The sequence below is a fragment of the Bufo bufo genome, chromosome 2 (genome assembly GCF_905171765.1).
Source record: "Bufo bufo chromosome 2, aBufBuf1.1, whole genome shotgun sequence".
Lineage (NCBI taxonomy): Eukaryota > Metazoa > Chordata > Amphibia > Anura > Bufonidae > Bufo > Bufo bufo.
In genome coordinates, this window is record NC_053390.1 from 170,720,459 (window position 1) to 170,730,230 (window position 9,772).

General features: G+C 38.5%; 1 protein-coding gene across 1 annotated transcript in view; it reads left to right on the top strand.

Moving 5' to 3' along the window:
• Window positions 1–6,137: 6,137 nt before the first annotated feature.
• ARL14EPL (ADP ribosylation factor like GTPase 14 effector protein like) overlaps window positions 6,138–9,772 on the top strand; it is a 37,240-nt gene continuing 33,605 nt past the window's right edge. Inside the window, exon 1 of the mRNA XM_040421659.1 lies at window positions 6,138–6,211. The gene's annotated coding sequence lies outside the window, so the exon portion shown is untranslated. The remainder of the gene's footprint in view (window positions 6,212–9,772) is intronic.

The following is a 9,772-nucleotide window of genomic DNA, read 5'->3' on the forward strand; positions in this document are numbered from 1 at the left end:
AATATAGTAGTGTATGTGGTGCACAGGAGAAACTATGAACCAATAGAGGTGCACTCAGTGAAGGGGAATCACCCTATCCCCTTGAAAATTGGAATCGTGAAACAAGGTCAAAACCGGGCACTCTGAAGATATCCGTACCATATGGAATTTTAATGTCACATAATAAATAAATACATGATTGATAATAAATAGTATCAATAACCGCAACCCATGATATACAATAACTCTATTATAAAACCAACTGATCAGCAAATGAATGATATAAAATAAGAAGTCAAATGTCAAAATCTGGTGGATAAGATGTCGATGAAATAAAATTGATAGGCTCCAATGACAATTCGTCCCAGGAATAAATAGTAGCAGCAGAAATATCAATGTCCTAAAATAAAGCCACTGCAGTAGCTGGTACTGGTACCATGAAATGGTCCTATATGACCCCGTGGAAACAATATATGCAAACAGAAATAGCGGCGTCCCGCTATACGAAATAGCCAGCGGCGTCGCACTGGAATACTTTCACTGTGATCCTGATAAAAGTCCTGCCGGAAAAAATTGGAACGGTCTTACGTATCACTTTTGTGTGCCAAAAGTCGCTCAACTAGATGGTCCTGTGCCTGTAAAGACCACTGTTCTACAAGCGCTGTTCGTCCTCACTCTCCCACGCTGGCAGTTGTGTGACACGGGCAGCTAGACTCTCACTTAGCTTGCCGGTCTTGCGCTGTAATTTTCAAACTCTGATTCACACGGCAGACGCTGTCTTTATTCCAATCCGGCAGGCTATTCACATGTGTCGGGTGGTCTCAAACTATGGGGTCCTGTCCTAGTTAGACGCGTTTCGGGGTCTCCGGTCACCCCTTCCTCAATATTGTTTCCACTGGGTCATTTAGGACCATTTCATGGTACCAGTACCAGCTACTGCAGTGGCTTTATTTTAGGACATTGATATTTCTGCTGCTACTATTTATTCTTGGGACGAATTGTCATTTGAGCCTATCAATTTTATTTCATCGACATCTTATCCACCAGATTTTGACATTTGACTTCTTATATTATTTCATTCATTTGCTGATTAGTTGGTTTTATAATAGAGTTATTGTATATCATGGTTTGCGTTTATTGATACTATTTATTATCAATCATGTATTTATTTATTATGTGACATAAAAATTCCATATGGTACAGATATCTTGAGAGTGCCCAGTTTTGACATTAAGGGGGTCATTTATTATTCTGAAATATGCCTAAATTAGGCATATTTCAGGCGCAGATAGCGGCGCAATGGTTACAGGATCGGGGATAACTAAATGATCCGTGGGGGTCTGAACGCTGGAGCCCCCACTGATCCCCCTTCTTTGAGTGGCAGGTCGGACATATGCCCTGCCTCTTCATCCATTCTCTATGGGGTTGCTGGGGATGGCAGAGTACAGCGCTGGCTAATTCCAGTGGTCCCAAAGAGAATAAAGGGAGCAGCAGGGCGTATGTGTGGCCTGCCACACCATCAAAAAGGGGGAACAGGACACGTTCCTGGAATCAGTGAGGGGGTCGCAGAATCGGACCCCACTAATCATAGAGTTATGCCCTATGGTGTGGAGAGGATAACATAAAAGCCTGCACAACCCCTTTAAATCCTACACTACTCCACCAGTATCTCTTTACACGGCAGCAGTGATGAGTGTAAATACGGAATATCATCACTGCCGCCATGTAAACCATACGTGTCAATACTGGAGAATCTGAGGCACTGTGCAGAATTTTTCAGTCATAAGTCCAACCCCCTTTGCAGGTCACAACCTTTAACAAAGCCCAAGCAAAGGTGCTAGAGGAACAATGTGAGCAAAGGACACAAACGAAGGGTCATAACTGAAACAGAGGCATTCGGATCACCTGAGGCAAGGTAGTAGTGTGGATCCTGGAGCAGGGGTAACTGGGAAGAGGCAATATTAGTGGTGCATTTAGAGTGGGGGCATCTGGAGCTGGGGCACTAATGGGGGTGCACCTAAAACAGAGGCATTAGGGTCGCCTGAGGCAGGGTAATAGTGGTGATCCTGGAGCAGAGTTATTAGGGGGGAAACTGGATAAGATGCAAGATTAGGGGTGCATTTAGAGTGGGGGCATTGGGGGGCATCTGGAGCTGGGACAGTTATGAGGGTGCACCTAAAGCAGAGGCATTGGGGGGACCTAGGGCAACGTCCCCCCAATGCCACTCTGAACTCGACAGAGAGCAGCACATATTCATAGATCTGTGTCTGCTATAAACAAATCCCATATTTCCCCCTTACAGTCTCCTACAGATCACTACTGTCACACACCTGAGAAATCAGTCCATCACCGCAGAGGAGTCCTTATCTCCAGAAGCCAGATTTCTGACAGCAGGGAGGGCAGGAGGATGGCCAGACATGTTCTCTCCTCCTTCACTGCCAGCAGCCAGGAAGTTTAGACTATACTGCGGGGCCTCCTGTACAATGTACACCAGTAGGAGGCTGCATCACTGTGCGATACTGCCACCTCCCTGGTGGGCCAGTCCGAGTCTGGTAGTAGTGCAGTGTAATTACAGCCGTGCATCCCATTCAAGTGAATGAGTGAGGCAGCTGTAGTTACCCTGCACCACCACTACAAGGTAGAAGGTGTGTGGATAAACATTGCAGAGAACGTAGCGCTTATACTAGTGTCGCAACACCCTTCAAAAAGCTGATCAGCGGGGGTGTCAAGAGTCAGACCTCCACCAATCTGATATTGATGACCTATCCTGAGTATGTCATTGATATCGAAAAGCTGGAATACCCTTTTAAAGCAGAGGTCTACAGCCTGCAGTCCATATGTCTCCCACAATGCTATTCTGTGCGGCCCCAATCTTCTGATCACAAGGTATGTATAATTTGTGTCAGAGAAAAGAGGAGTGGTGTATTTAGTGGGAGTACTAATGGTGAACTGCTTTGACTTCCCTGAAACCACCATACATTGGCAGAATGCAGGTCTCCTCACTTTTGTGTGGCACTTTATAAAGGAATAGATGAGGTGGAGAGGTGTCCATGGATGTGTGCAGCTATCCTTATTGAAGTTTATGGCATTAAGAAAACATTAGACTAAACCACCAGTGTAAACTAGAGAGCCACATGCACACATGGCCTTTCTGCAGTACCAACATGAGAGAAGGGAACCACTATCATAGAAACATAGAATGTGTTGCTAGATAAGAACCATTTGGCCCATCTAGTCTGCCCAATATACTTAATACTATGAATAGCCCCTGGCCCTATCTTATATGAAGGATGGCCGTATGCCTATCCCATGCATGCTTAAACTCCTTCACTGTATTTGCAGCTACCACTTCTGCAGGAAGGCTATTCCATGCATCCACTACTCTCTCAGTAAAGTAATACTTCCTGATATTACTTTTAAACCTTTGCCCCTCTAATGTAAAACTATCTCCTCTTGTAGCAGTTTTTCATCTTTTAAATATTCTCTCCTCTTTTACCTTGTTGATTCCCTTTATGTATTTAAAAGTTTCTATCATATCCCCTCTGTCTCGTCTTGCTTCCAAGCTATACATGTTAAGGTCCTTTAACCTTTCCTGGTAAGTTTTATCCTGCAATCCATGTACTAGTTTAGTAGCTCTTCTCTGAACTCTCTCCAAAGTATCAATATCCTTCTGGAGATATGGTCTCCAGTACTGTACACAATACTCCAAGTGAGGTCTCACTAGTGCTCTGTAGAGCGGCATGAGCACCTCCCTCTTTCTACTGGTAATGCCTCTCCCTATACACCCAAGCATTCAGCTAGCATTTCCTGCTGCTCTATGACATTGTCTGCCTACCTTTAAGTCTTCTTAAATAATGACCCCTAAATCCCTTTCCTCAGATACTGAGGTTAGGACTGTATCACTGATTTTATATTCTGCTCTTGGGTTTTTACGCCCCAGGTGCATTATTTGCACTTATCAACATTAAATTTTAGTTGCCAGATTTTTGACCATTCCTCTAGTTTTCCTAAATCCATTTCCATTTGGTGTATCCCTCCAGGAACATCAACCCTGTTACCAATCTTTGTGTCACCAGCAAAAAGACACACCTTACACTCGAGGCCTTCTGCAATTTCGCTGATAAAGGTATTAAACAATATGGGTCCCAGAACAGATCCCTGAGGTACCCCACTGGTAACAAGGATAGACCCTCCAGGGTGGATGGACCTGCAAAGGGAATCATACTTACCTGATCTCTGGGTTCTGGTTCCTTTGCTCCCCCTGCACCACTGCAGTTCTCAGGTCTTCCTACATCATCATTCAGTTTGACATGGGTCATGTGCCGCTGCAGCCTATGGCTAGCTGCAGTGGTCATGTTTCCCTATGTGTCACTTTACCCAGTGACATGATGCATTGACGACCCTTCATCACTGCAGTGGCTGATGTGTTTAGACCTGAGAGGTCCAGCGGTGCGGGCGGAGCGAAGAAGCGGGGAGCCAGTGGTGGGGATCAGTTCAGTATGATTAACCCTGAATGTCTGGCCATGCTGGGAGAGTCTACCCTGGAAGGACCCCAGGGTACAATCCCAGTGCAAATAAATTTCTTGTTTTTGATGTGTAAGTTGATGTACGTCTGCAGTGTGCTGCTCATATTGAAAAGATATACCAGAAATGTCTGATAGATGCATATTCAACTTCCACGTTGCCAGTTTTACAACACTCAAGAGGAATAGACCAGACGTGCAGCTCTCTCCATTGCAGATTATGACTGAAGCTTAAGCAGCCTAGCATTTCACAACTCCAGGAACTACGAAGGACAGCTGCACGGCCATCTCTCCACCTCATCTACACCTTTGTGCAGTACCATACAGGGGTCAACGGACGCCGTTCTCCCTATATAGCCATTGAGGAAATGAGTACTCCCCTGGTCCCGGCTGCTGAATCATGTGTCACTTCCATTTCTCTGACATGAAAACTACATCCTTTTAGTCGCAATACACAGAAAAACATTGTAAAAAGACAATGTAATTGCTGGTCAGAGGTTTTGCACCCTTTTAGAGAAAAGAAGGTTTCTACACCAACATAGAAGAGGGTTCTTTACTGTAGGAGAAGTTTCTGCCAGAGGAGGTTGTGATGGTGAACTCGCCAAAAATAAAACTAGATGTATTTCTGAAGATTAATGATTAGAGAGGAGCGAACTTTCCAAAATTTGGTTCTGGTCCGATTAGACAGATTAAATTTGATCTTAATCAGAACTCTGAGGTTTCCAAAGACTGTAACCCCTTACAAGCTGTTTAACACCAAGACAGCATTAGGCCTCTTTCACACGGGCATGTCCGGATAAGGTCCGGATGCGTTGTGGCAAGTAGGTACCCAATTGCAGTCAGTTTTGACTGCGATTGCGCTCCGTTGTTCAGTTTTTATCGCGCGGGTGCAATGTGTTTTGCACGCGAGTGATAAAAAACTGAATGTGATACCCAGCATGGTCCTCACTGGAGTGAAATTGCGCATTTTTTTGAGACTTTTTAAATAGTCCCAATAGTAAATCTGTCTAGAGATTCATTTACATAAGAAAACACGCCCACTTTCAGAAAACTGGCGAGCATAGTGCAGAGCAGAAAAAAGTCGCAAATTTGTGTGCAGTTTTAGAGTTTGCGCATTTTTTGTGCGAATTTTTCACTCCATTATTCTGACTTGAGCTAATGATAAATCTGGCCCTCTGTCTGGAAGGTCTGACCTCCTGCCAATGTATTTACATATTTTTTATGGATATAAAGTAAACGAGTGTAGAATATTGTGCACAGTGCAGTTATTCTATTGAACGATGGCTTGTGGACCCCGAAGAGAATCCTTTGTGGCAGGGATATTATTTTGACTGAACCAAATACAGACGGGAAAATCTTATTAAAAATTAAGAAAATATTTGATAGTATAATATGTAAAACACCTCCACAATTGAGCTTCGCTTTAAGAACCAAGCATAAAACAGAAATGTCCAACATGCAAAATACTGGTTAGACAATGGTCCGATGAATAAATATTGTCAATATCAACTAATAGCAGGAATCATGAATTGCATCTGGTTACACAGAGGGGTCGGGTAACATGACTGTTGGAGCCATCTGGCAATAAATGCAGGTATCCTCAGGAGAGTCATCCTCAATAAACACCGGCATGGCTGTCTCCACCCTGCAAGGATGGAAATCTCTATTGTTACTTCACAGGTGAGAGAGAAGGTGAACAGAATCCACAGGTATGTCAGCTTCCCTGCAGCTCCTGCCTCGTCTCAAACACAATATGCATAGCAGAAAGCTACTTTTCTATCATGTGCATAAACTAGACAGACAAATAGGAATTGATAAATTAAAGAAAGATACATAGATAGGTAAATGACAAGGAGATAGATAGATAGATAGATAGATAGATAGATAAAAATAAATAAATATACCGCAGCACATCCGATAGGTGAAAAAAGGTGGGATCCTTTATTCACCCATGCAACGTTTCGATCCGCTTGCTGGGACCATTTTCAAGCCGCTTGAAAATGGTCCCAGCAAGCGGATCGAAACGTTGCATGGGTGAATAAAGGATCCCACTGTTTTTCACCTATCGGATGTGCTGCGGTATATTTATTTATTTTTATGGACTATCACTTTGGTAAAGTGTAATACCGCCGGCACCCACCCATTAGCTGTGTCACAAGGTGTGCTGCCCTGATAGATAGATAGATAGATAGATAGATAGATAGATAGATAGATAGATAGATAGATAGATAGATAGATAGATATGAGATAGATTAGATAGGTAGATAGATAGATAGATAGATAGATAGATAGATAGATAGATATGAGATATAAGATAGATTAGATAGATAGATAGATAGATAGATAGATAGATAGATAGATATAAGATAGATAGATAAATAGATAGATGTAAGATATAAGATAGATAGATAGATATGAGATATAAGATAGATAGATAGATAAATATAAGATAGATAGATAGATAAATAGATAGATAGATAGATAGATGTAAGATATAAGATAGATAGATAGATATGAGATAGATTAGATAGATAGATAGATAAATGACAAGGAGATAGATAGATAGATATAAGATAGATAGATAGATAGATAGATAGATATGAGATAGATTAGATAGATAGATAGATACGAGAGAGAGAGAGAGAGAGAGATAGATATAAGATAGATAGATAGATAGATAGATAGATAGATAGATAGATAGATAGATATGAGATATAAGATAGATAGATAGATAGATAGATAGATAGATAGATAGATAGATAGATAGATAGATATAAGATAGATAAATAGATAGATAGATAGATAGATAGATGTAAGATATAAGATAGATAGATATGAGATAGATTAGATAGATAGATAGATAAATGACAAGGAGATAGATAGATAGATAGATGTGAGATATAAGATAGATAGATAGATAGATAGATAGATATGAGATAGATTAGATAGATAGATAGATAGATAAATGACAAGGAGATAGATAGATAGATAGATTAGATAGATAGATAGATAGATAGATAGATAGATAGATAGATAGATAGATAGATAGGATAAAAGAATTCCGCAGCACATCCAAGTAGTGAAGAAGTAAAAAGAAGCTTTATTCACCAAGCATGCGACGTTTCAAACCTCTCAATGGGATTTTTCTCAAGCAGTGACGTTTTCACTGCTTGAGAAAAATCCCATTGAGAGGTTTGAAACGTCGCATGCTTGGTGAATAAAGCTTCTTTTTACTTCTTCACTACTTGGATGTGCTGCGGAATTCTTTTATCCTACATTTTTGGAGGTGGATCGCCTACTCAGCCGCTGGCACTCCGACTGTACTACATAGACAGTGGTGCTGCCCACATTTCCTTTTTTATTTAGATAGATAGATATGAGATATAAGATAGATAGATAGATAGATAGATAGATAGATATGAGCTATAAGATAGATTAGATAGATAGATAGATATGAGCTATAAGATAGATTAGATAGATAGATAGATAGATAGATAGATAGATAGGGGATAGATATGAGATAGATAGATAGATAGATAGATAGATAGATATGAGATAGATTAGATAGATAGATATATAGATAGATATGAGATATAAGATAGATAGATAGATATGAGATAGATAGATAGATATGAGATAGATAGATAGATATGAGATAGATAGATAGATAGATAGATAGATAGATATGAGATAGATAGATATGAGATAGATAGATAGATAGATAGATATGAGATAGATAGATAGATAGATAGATAGATAGATAGATAGATATGAGATAGATAGATAGATATGAGATAGATAGATAGATAGATAGATAGATAGATATGAGATATAAGATAGATAGATAGATAGATATGAGATAGATTAGATAGATAGATAGATATGAGATAGAAAGATAGATAGATAGATAGATATGAGATAGATAGATAGATAGATAGATAGATAGATAGATAGATAGATAGATATGAGATAGATAGATAGATAGATATGAGATAGATAGATAGATATGAGATAGATAGATAGATAGATAGATAGATAGATAGATAGATATGAGATAGATAGATAGATAGATAGATATGAGATAGATAGATATGAGATAGATAGATAGATAGATAGATAGATAGATAGATAGATATGAGATAGATAGATAGATATGAGATAGATAGATAGATAGATAGATATGAGATATAAGATAGATAGATAGATAGATATGAGATAGATTAGATAGATAGATAGATAGATATGAGATAGATAGATAGATAGATAGATATGAGATAGATAGATAGATAGATAGATATGAGATAGATAGATAGATAGATAGATAGATAGATAGATATGAGATAGATAGATAGATATGAGATAGATAGATAGATAGATAGATATGAGATAGATAGATAGATAGATAGATATGAGATAGATAGATATGAGATAGATAGATAGATAGATATGAGATAGATAGATAGATAGATAGATAGATATGAGATAGATAGATATGAGATAGATAGATAGATAGATATGAGATAGATAGATAGATAGATAGATAGATATGAGATAGATAGATAGATAGATAGATAGATATGAGATAGATAGATAGATAGATAGATATGAGATAGATAGATATGAGATAGATAGATAGATAGATAGATATGAGATAGATAGATAGATAGATAGATAGATAGATAGATAGATATGAGATATAAGATAGATTAGATAGATAGATAGATATGAGATATAAGATAGATTAGATAGATAGATAGATAGATAGATATGAGATATAAGATAGATTAGATAGATAGATAGATAGATAGATAGGTAAATGACAAGGAGATAGATATGAGATATAAGATAGATAGATAGATAGATAGATAGATAGATAGATAGATAGATAGATAGATAGATAGGTAAATGACAAGGAGATAGATATGAGATATAAGATAGATAGATAGATAGATAGATAGATAGATAGATAGATAGATAGATAGATAGATAGATAGATAGATAAATGACAAGGAGATAGATATGAGATATAAGATAGATAGATAGATAGATAGATAGATAGATAGATAGATAGATAGATAGATAGATAGATAGATAGATAGATAGGTAAATGACAAGGAGATAGATATGAGATATAAGATAGATAGATAGATAGATAGATAGATAGATAAATGACAAGGAGATAGATATGAGATATAAGATAGATAGGGGATAGATATGAGATAGAGAGATCAGATAGATAGATAGATAGATAGATAAAAAAAAAATTGTAG